We start from the raw sequence: 11,206 nt of genomic DNA on the forward strand, positions 1-11,206 counted from the left end.
AATAAAAGGACAGCCAAGCTTAGGCAGTGAAGGAAACCATCAAAGCCAGAATGCTGGTGAAGATGTAATTGAGTAAGGCAGCATGTTCCAGCCCTGACAAGTAACAAAACTTGTCAGCTTTAGCCTTGAGGCTTTAGTCAAGGATACAAAAAAGGGTTGTGTGCGGTGATATATTGCTTGTAAAACTAAAGCCTGTCTGAAGGTCAGAGAATGGAGTTTACCGCTGGCTATAGAGGTCTGGAGGTCTGTACAGACAGGAAGTGAGATACCTGCGTGGAAACAGGGTGTAAGCAGGGAGAAACAGGAACTTGCTCTTGCATGCTGAGTCGCTTAGGAGGTGAGGTATGTTGGTGGCTTGCTCCTTATTCTCTCTGATCAACATTTCCCTCTATATCTGACTCTGGGTTTTTAATTATCTAAACCAATTAAGATCTCCATTTACGTTGTGTTGCCCAATGTGGCCAGAACATTTACCCCAGAACAGGCAAACTGCCCCACCAGGGTCGCAGGCCGGCCCTGAAAAAGCCGCCAGCTGCTATGGGCTCGCTCAGTCCAGCGGGCCAAGCTTGACTCCCTGGAACTCCCCTCCACCCAGTGCCATTGGGTTATACTATCCCTAGAACCTTTTGCTTTGAATTGGGTGGTTTTATACAGCTTTAATTTAGACTAAGGGACACACCCCAGACCTTCAGAGCCAGCACATCCAATTTGATGCATACCTGCTGCTCATGGTTCCAGCCTGCTGCATTCTGATCACAGGTTGCTTCTCCCCCCCCCCCCCCACTTCTCTTTAACAAAAATCTGTTAGGTGTGAGTTGTTTGAGTTTTTATTTAGAACCCAAAGGTTGGACAATTTTGGAACAAGTCAGATCACAGTTTCAGTGTCCTCGGACTTGCTTTGGAGGTACACCTACGACACCTGCTGGCCAAACATCATCATTGCAACTTAAAGTTATGACTGTAAGAGGCATGAACAACTTTTCTAAGAATTGAATTTGAGGTAAATTACTGGATATTTTTGCATTTTAAGCTAATAAATAAATTAACAATTTTTTCTTACAATTTGTTAACTTCTGCTACAACAATGGCAGATATTACCATATTTTTGCTTCTGTATTGGAAGGAATTTTAAAAGAGGTATATGACCTATTTGGGACATATACACTCTTAGCCATAATTGTTATTAGCTTGGTAATATATATATATTATATATATATCCTTAAATATATATATTATATGTATATATAATATATATCCTTAAATAAATGGTTTGATAATAGAGCTAAGAACTAGGAACTTATAGAAATTATATAGACTACAGACTGGTAATGACAACTTAGCAAAAAGGATAATTTGACAAATAATTCACAGAATGGAACATGGTAATGGACTTTTTTGTTGTTGGGTTTTTGTTTTGTTTTGTTTTGTTTTGAGACAGGTTTCTCTATGGCTTTGGAGGCTGTCCTGGAACTAGCTCTTGTAGACCAGATTGTTCTCGAACTCACAGATCCACCTGCCTCTGCCTCCCAAGTACTGGGATTAAAGGCATGCGCCACCAATGCCCAGCTGGTAATGAACCCTAATCATTCCACGCAGATAGAAAATTGCTTTTGGAAGGCAATCTGCATGCCATACAAGTAATCTCTAAGGGTGAGACTATTAAATCTTTGGAATAATATGTAAATAATGAGAACAAGAAACTGACTGATTTAATGAAATCATTGGAATTTTTAACAGTTCAGATGGTGCATAGAAAACCTTCTTAAAATTGATGTATCAGGTTCAGATGGTGGTGTTTCATGCCAGCACTTGGGAGGCAGAGGCAAGTGGATCTCAGTGAGTTTAAGGCCACCCTGGTCTACAAAGTGAGTTCTAGGACAGCCAGGACTGTTACATAGAGAAACCCTATCTTGAAAACAAAAAAGCAAAAAAACCCCAACTCCCCTCCCCTGCAGAAAAACCCCAAACAAACCGATACACCAGGAGTTAAGGTACAAACTAAAGAAAATAAAAACAAACTTAGCATTGCCAGTATCTTTCAGAGTCAATTAAGTCATCACCACCAACTATGGTTTATCCTGTTACTATTACCCAAAAGCCAGCAAATAACGAACACTCAAGATGATATACAGTATGCAAATGGGAGCCTATATATCTGAAAGATTAAAAGGTATTAAAGTAGCAGTAGGGTTTTTTTTTTTTTTTTTTTAAGATACAGGACATCCTCTTTTTTAAAATATTTTTTAAAAGATTTGTTTATTATTGTATGCAATGTTCTGCCTGCATGTATGTCTGCAGGCCAGAAGAGGGCACCAGATCTCATTACAGATGGTTATGAGCCACCATATGGTTGCTGGGAATTAAACTCAGAACCTTTGGAAGAGCAGGCAGTGCTCTTAACCACTGAGCCTCTCTCCAGCCAGCAGCAGTAGATTGTTATGACATGCATTCATCATAAGTGAGGCAGTTAGTAAAGGTGTGGGCTACAAGAAATAGAATAACTCCAAATGACTGGTTTCAATTAGTCTCAGTTGTTCTAGAACTTGATCCACAACTGCAGTGGAAATCATATTGTCAGGAATAAGATAAGGACCTTCAACATCAAGGCAGAATCAAAGGATATGAGGCTTCTCAAGATCAAATTCTTCATGAGGGCCATTATGCTGATGCAGATACTCAAGCTACAAACGATGAACACATCTTGTCCTTATGCTGTACAGCAACCTTGAATGCTTGGGACAAGATTCAAAACCAGGGAAGAGAATTTAGACATATACTAAGGTCATACAAGGCCCTTTAGTAACGTTTTGCAAAGATTGACTAAAGCTGTACAAATAGGGACAGCAGATTCAGAAGCTAGGAGGAGTATTCATTGACCCTTTAGCTTTCAAAATGCTAATTTAGAATGCAAAAAGGTGCTTGGGCCAAATCAACACCAATGGATGAATGGATCCAGCACACAGCCAATGTTAAGTCTTTTGACTTAACTCTGTGGCTTGGGTAGAAGAATCGATCTCCAAAGGTATGAGGAGGCATCAAAATATTAAATGTTTTAATTGTGGTAGAATAGGACATCTGAGAAGAAATTGTAGACAAGGAACTACTAGAAATAATGCTTCTTCTGGGAATAACCCAAATAGAGTACCCCAACCTTCTGGATTATGTAGAAGGCCACCACTGAACCAACAAATGTAGGTGGAAAAGACAACCCTTTACCATGGGGAAATGCTTTGGGGAGCCTCTCGAAGGCACCCATGTAGAAATTGGTCCAGTCATTTCTAGTCACTGTGGAGGACAATCTTCTCCAATCTAGTACCTATTGTAAAAAAATCATTCTGCTCTGGATGGTAGAATAATTTTGGAAGATGAACTGTAAGGATGGAAAAATTTAGCCTTATTTTCCCTAGACTCTGCCCCCTAGCAGTGAGTAGGCAAAAGGTCATTCTTGACTGTTTACAACAGGGTGGTTTATGGACAGCACCTGTGAGTGAATGAGAACAGGAAATGAGCCGTGCCACACTACCCAGAAGCCCTAACGAAAGCAGACTTCCTGGGCTAAGCTCGGGCTTGGATAGTTCAAATTGATTGGTCCACACAGGATGCTATGAGATGATTGGTTTATAATGCGCAGGCTGTGTTGTAACCCTGTAAAAGCTACCTAAACCCGCCCCGGGGGTTGGGGGGCCTTCCCCCGGGGGGGGTGGGGCTGTACCCTGTACACTGGAATATAAAAGACCTTATGCTTTTGCATCAAGACTGCTTCTTGTGAGTGATTGGGGGGGGGGCACCTTTCCTGAGTCAGGGCATGAGGGTCCAGGCCCTCTGCAGGTCTTTCAGAACCAAAAATGTAAGAAGAAAACAGAAAGTGTGTCTTGGCAGACTTCTATAAATGACCATAGGCCAAAACTAAGACTACAAATAATGTTATCCTTAAAGTATTACCGGTCCCAATTCCAGAATCTTGGCATCCAAATTTGCCTCTTCAGGAGGTAGATGTCCAATTTTTAGGGATTAGAACCCTATCTCGGGTAAAACAAAGCACAAGATGGGTTGAATGTATAGGGCCAGAAGGACAAATAGGAATGCTGAGGCCATATGTGTCCAATATATTAGAAAATCTATGGGGTCATGATCTGTTGCAGCAATGGAATACCAGGATTAACACTCCTCCAGAATAAAAAATGAACCATAAACCAACTCATGTTTATAGAAAATGTTATAAGGCAATACATAAAACCAAAAGCCCTGCCCTTAAAATGCTTCCTTGACAATCCTGTCTGGGTAGAACAATGGCCTATGTATTACTTAAGAGAAGCTAGAAGCTCTAGAACAGCTGGTTCAGGAACAGCTAAATGCTGAACGTATTCAAGACTCTACCAGCCCTTGGAATTCTCCTGAATTTGTTATTAAAAAGAAATCAGGAAAATGGAGAATTCTTACAGACTTTAAGCTGAATATCAGAAAAGCAAAGCAGATAGTCACTAGCTCTAAATCAATGGAAGGTTCTCCCACAGGGAATGTTAAATAGCTCCACCCTGTGCCAGTATTTTGTAAGGCAGCCGTTGGAAATAATACATAAGCAATTTTTCCTCAGTCTATAGTTTACCATTATATGGATGACATTTTATTATCTGATTCAGATGTAGATAATTTAGAAAGAATGTTTGAAGTAGTATAAGACCCTAATTTTGGGGTCCTGATGGGCCGATGGGAGAGCCCTGCGACACAAACACCAAAACCAGGAGATGCAACAGGCAAGAGGTGTTTATTGAACGAGTGCACTGGGGTGACAGCAATCTCGGGGAAAGCTGCACATCAGCATACATGCATGGGGCACAAGGTGATTGATTACAAAGTATGATCTCGTGTTTGAGAGATTACCCAGGTATGACCTGTTCTTATTCAAAGGAAAAACCACAGAATGACTTGGAAAGACCCCAGACTGTCCATTGGCCAGGTGTGACCCAGACAGGGCTGGTCATCTGGAATCATTTGTTCCAGGGTTGGGGCCTATTTCCTTGTTGTGGGCCAAGACCTGTGAGAAACTTCTTATCCCTTTTTTCTTTGCAAACTAAAGTCTTTCATATTCTGGCTTTCTCTTGGCTGTACATTTAGAGCCTTCAGTTATTCCACAAAGATTTGATGATTCAGTAACTAGCCCTATTTAACAAGGTCAGCCTAGCATATAACCACTAGCCCCATCACCATAGTAACCTTTCTTGTTCTCATAATTTCTGATCTTTTCACCCATATCAATGTCCATTCTTTGTGATTTTCTATATTCTGCTTGCAAGAACTATTCTCCTGCCCCTTTCCTACATCCTTGTTCTGCAAACTAAAGTCTTTTAGTAATAAAGAAAATTTTGCCTTGTTGGGGATTTCAAATTGCTCCTGAAAAAAAAAATATGAAGAGATTTTATTAATTATTTAGGCTATAAAATCGGTTTACAAAAAAATTTAGACCTCAAAAGGTGCAAATTAGGAGAGATCAACTGAAGACTCTTAATGATTTTCAAAGATTGTTAGGAGACATTTCCTATCCACCATGTATTATTGGAATAATCTGATGAACTGATCAATTTAAACAAAACGGCCAAAGCTGATAGAGAGTTAGCATTAGTGGACAACGAGTTACAGACTGCACATGTGGATCATGTGGATCAAAGCTTAACTGTGTTCTGGTCATATCACCTTTTAAGCATCCCCTACAGGAATTTTAATTCAGAGAGAAGATACTGTCATAGTATGGATCTTTTTACCATATAAACTGAGTACAAAAATTAAAACTTATAGGGAAACGATCTCTGAGTAGATTCTAAAAGGAAAATTGAGACTTTGCCAATTGGCAGGAATAGATCCAGCAGAAATTATAGCACCTTCTACTAATGATGTAATTGAAAAATTATGGGTAGAAAGTGCTCCCTGGCAAAGAGCTTGTAGTAATTTTTTGGGAGAGGTCAACAACAATTATTCCAAAAGCAAGAGAATTCAACTTATAAAGAAAACTAACTGGATCCTTCCTCGAATTGTAAGGGAAACACCAATAACTGGAGCCCCTACATTCTATTAGGAAAGGCAGGTTACAAATCAGAAAATTTAAGTAAAGTAGATCTAAGTCCTTATAATTCTGTCCAAAAGTCATGGTGTTAATGAATCATAATAGTTACTGATTCATAATATGCAGAAAGAGTTGTTTTACATATTGGAACCACTGAGTTTGCTGGCTGTTGGTGGCACGCTCCTTTAATCCCAGCACTCCGGAAGGCAGAGGCAGGTGGATCTCTGTGAGTTCAAGGCCAGCCTGGTCTACAGAGCTAGTTTCAGGACAGGATTCAAAGCAATACAGAGAAACTCTGTCTGGAAAAAAAGAAAAAAGAAAAAAGAAAAAGAAAGAAAAGAAAAGAAAAGAAAAAAGAAAACGAAACCACTGAATCTATACCAGATGATACAGAATTGACTTCATTTCAGTTACAAGACATAACCAGGTACAGGAATCAGATATATATATATCTCACACACATCTGATACCATATGGAGCTGCCAGGCCCTCTCGCACAAGGTAATGATGAAATTGATCAACTATTGATAGACTATGTGCTAAAGACCTCATGTCAATAGCAAAGGTTTGAAAAAGAGACTTCTATCACTTGACAACAAGCCAATGAAATTATAAGGAAATGTCCTACTTGTTCTTTATACAACCAACTTCTGCAGGAAGTAACTTAAAGGGTACTTAAAGAAATGAAATCTGGCAGATGGATGTGTTTCATTTTGTAGAATTTGGAAAATTAAAATATTTACACCATACCATTGACATCTATTTAGGTTTTCAATGGGCAACTGCTTTGAGTTCAGAAAAGGCTTATTCAGTAATTATATATTTGCTAGAAGCCAAGCCCATCATGGTTATACCTCTACAAATAAAGATAGACAATGCTCCAGCATATGTCTCTGAGAAAATGAAACAGGTTTTTGCATATTATAATATAAAGCCTTTTACAGGTATACCACACAATCCTACAGGGCAGGCAGTTATGGAAAGATCAAATGAGACTCTAAATTATATGTTAAGTAAACAGAAAGGGATTTAAAAAAAAAAAAAACACCCAAAATAGATTGCATAGTGCTTTATTAACTTTGGATTTTTTAATGCTAATGAGAAAGGAACAGCAGCTGCAGAGAAACATTGGATAATGGGGGGGGGAACTACTAAATTAAATCAAGTAGCTTTCTCTAAGCTCAATAATATGGAAACTCCCTCCCTTCCCATCAAAGCTTCTTGTGCTCTACCAAGTCTTATCTGGAGGATGTCCCTGGGCCTAGAGAACTGACTGTATCTGAACACTGTCTCTAAACCAGATGCCCAACTTAACTTTAGCATGAACCCTGACATAAATCCCTGCTGGAAGGCTTCCTTGCTGCACATAGGAGCCTTATGACAGGATCATGCCTCTTAATGCAAATTAGGTGATGCCCCTGCCACTGTCCCCAGCCTTTACAGTCCTCTTTCTTCTTATAATAAAGTAGAGTTATGACACTTTTTATGTCTTCCCAGAGGGCTGTCTCTGGGACTTAGCAGCCGTGGGACCCTGCTCACTGGTTTTGGCTTCCTGTCGCCTTGAAGATGGCAGCCAATGATCCCGAGGAAGAAGAGTGGAACAAATCAAAGTTTAGAAATTATTAAAGTTATTTAAAGTTGGATTTAGCTGAAGATATACTGTCTCTGATATGGCTGAACAGGAGGAAACTGCCCGACTCCATTTTGAGGACAGGAGCCATTTTACTTTTGTTAAAAGTAAGTTTCCATTTACGATAAGAGCTGAGTTCATGTTTTTGTGTTTATGTTTCCTGGACCTGTTTTTAAGAACACCCTGACCTGTTCTAACCAATGACCACAACTCATGATGATTGTTTTTTTTTTTTTTCAAAAATTTCTGTACTTTCCTAACCACCCATTGTCTTGCTTCTGTAAACATGCTGACAACTATTTGTGGTTTTATTCCTTCTTAAAAGGGCCCAAAAGAGTAGAATCAAATTTGCTCTCTCTAACACCATTTTGGACAAGGTAGTAGCTTGCTCAGTCTGGTCCAAAATTGTGGTACTGGTCTTATACTCATCCTTTGGGATTAACAAGGTAAGTAGTGTACTAACTAGGCTTGTTAATAAGGATTGGGTGAAAATTATGTATTATAATTGAAGTTTAGGATTGCTGAGAAAATTTCTTCCACTGTTTGTTCATCAAGAATGACCTCTGGCCGGGGAGTGGTGGTGCATGCCTTTAATCCCAGTACTCAGGAAGCAGAGGCATGTGGATCTCTGTGAGTTGAGGTCAGCCTGGTTTACAGAGTGAGTTCCAGAACAGGCTCCAAAATCTACTGAGAAACCCTGTCTCAAAAAAAAAAGTAAGGAAGAGATAGAGACAGAGAGATACAGAGAGAGACAGAAAATGACCTCCAATTAGGCTCCATTCCCAAAACAAAGGAGATAACCCTGATGTATAACTAGCCATTAGGCCCATCCTCATATCACAGAACATTTCTCTAAATGTTCCCTCAAGAGTACAGACAGTACAGGGTCATAGCCGTTAAGTGCCAGTCTGCCCTTAAGTCCCCTATGCTCCTATCAAGAAAAGCATAATTTTTCCAGGCAAGATGAACCCAGGTAATGGCTGTTCAAAAAGATCACTGTAACCTGGGCTGGGACCTGAAAGAGATTTAAAGATGACAGCTTATGTGAAATGTGTAAGTGTACAATGTATATAAGTTAGTGCAGTGTATTCCTGGCTGGCTCCTCTTTGGGCTTTAACCAGAGCCACATTCGTGGTGGTGTATTAAAGAGAATTCCCCTTATTATTTATATCCTTTATTTTATATTTCCTTTATTCTAAGTATGTGGAATAATTTCTCACTGGGAGAGCACATTAATTCTAAAACAATATCTCTGGACATTCTAAATTGCCCAAAGGACCATAAAGTTACTATGGTAGTTGGAAGGAAAATGGCTCTCATAGGTTCATAGAAGTAGCACTATTAGGATGTGTGGAGTAGGTATGTCACTAGGGAGTGGGCTTTCAGGTCTCAGATTCTCAAGCTATACCTGTTAATATTCAGGCATTGGTACTGGCCTGCCCTTGGGGTTCTGACAGGATACACCCTCGGGTGCAGCCTCTAAGAGCACCACCTGCGCCCATTCACTATTTTCCCTTTTAAAAGGGCTCTGCCCACCCCTTCTTTCTCCCTGCTTCTCTGCCTATCTCTTCCCCCTCTCTCTCTTTCTCTCTCTGCCTCTCTCTTCTCTTCTGTGACTTTTGACCCCAGGGGCTTGTCTCCCCTCTCTCCTCCACCCTTTTCCCATTTACTTTCCCCAATTAAAAAAAAACCTTCACTCAAGCTCTGTCACATGGTGTCTTTCTCTCAAGCCCCACTTTTTAAAATGACAATAGTAACCAGTGTGGCATTCACTTCCTGTTTGTTGTCTGGCTGGCTGGATGTAGATCTCTCAGCTCCTTCTCTAACACCATGTCTACCTGCACACTGCCATACCTCCCACCATGATGATAACAGACTAAACTTCTGAAACTGTAAGCCAGCCCCAATGAAATGCTTTCCTTTATAAGAGTTGCCAAGGCCATGGTGTCTCTTCACAGCAATAGAAACCCTAATTAAGACAGTTACCTTCTAACAGAAGCTTTCTGATAAAGAACAAACATACACTATTGTCAAACCCTTTTAAGTTATTCTAAATGGGCTTCTCTGTCATCTGGAGTTGCTTGTTCCAGAAACAAAATGAAAAGCCAGTGTCTTAGCTAAGGTTCCTATCACTGGGAAAAGACACCATGACCAGGGCAACTCTTATAAAGAAAACATTTAATTGGGGTGGTTCACTTACAGTTTCAGAAGTTCAGTTTATTATCATCATGACAGGGAGCATGGTGGTATATAAAGGCAGACATGGTGTGGTGCTAGAGTAGTAGCTGAGAGTTCTAGGTCTTGCAGGCAATAGGAAGTCAGCTGTGGCACTGGCCAAAGCTTAAACAAAATAAAAGCCCTCTTCCTCACTTTCTCCAACAAAGCCACATCTCCCCATGGTAAGGCTCAGTGGTTAAGAGCACTTGCTGATCTCCAGAGGACCCATGGAAGGCAGGTGAATCACAACTGTTTTAATCCCAGGGAATCCAAAGCCTTTTTCTGGACTCAGTGGAGCACCCACATCCACATGGCACATACACAGCACACACATACTCTCACACACAAGTAAATTGGGGCAATGGCTGCTCTTTGGTTATGACCCACATCTGTTAGGTCCAAATTGGACCCCCCAAATGGAAGTTCTGGTGATCACATCTTTAACAGAAAATACTCTGACAGGGTAAAGAGATTATTATTTGGTAAACAGAAATGTCCTAGTTAGGGTTGCTATTTTGTTGTTTGTTTATTTTTGAGACAGAATTTTTCTATGTAGCACTGAACTCACTCTGTAGATGGGGCTGGCCTCAAACTCAGAGATCTGCCTGCCTCTGCCTCCTGAGTACTGGAATTAAAGTCATGCATCAGTACCACCTGGCTGGGGGTACTGGAATATCCCAGGAGTATCTTCTGATCCCAGTTCTCACATCGCAGGACAAAAAATTATACCAGAAACACCCATCTTCTTAATAGCCAAATTCATGAGCCTAACAAGTACTGGCGGAAGTTAGAAACAGCTCCTTTTACATCTTTGTTCTTTTTTAAAAATTAATTATGAGAGGCAAAAGCAGGCAGATTTATGAGTTTGAGGCCAGCCTGGCGTACATAGTGAGCTCCAATGCAACCAGAGATACACAGAGAAAACCTGTCTTGAAAAACAAAGAATCACACACATACATGCGTGCATACAAAGAATCACACACACATACACACACACACACACACACACACACACACACACACACATACACACACACACACACACACACACAAACTATTGGCTTGGCTGCTTTGCTTCTCTGATCTTCAGCTTGAACCCCAATATTAGTCTCTGGGTCTTTTATTTTTCATGTTACATCTGTGGCTTTGTAAATTATTTTGCTTAACGTAATTTACAAGTTTGAATGTTAATTCTGAGAACCACGAGGAGGAAAGACCAAATTCATGATTGTCCAATTGAAGCAAGTTATATTTTGGGGGTGTACCCAGGACTGGCCAGCTGGCTATTACCTTAAGTCAGG

The sequence above is a fragment of the Phodopus roborovskii genome, unplaced genomic scaffold (genome assembly GCF_943737965.1).
Source record: "Phodopus roborovskii unplaced genomic scaffold, PHOROB, whole genome shotgun sequence".
NCBI lineage: Eukaryota > Metazoa > Chordata > Mammalia > Rodentia > Cricetidae > Phodopus > Phodopus roborovskii.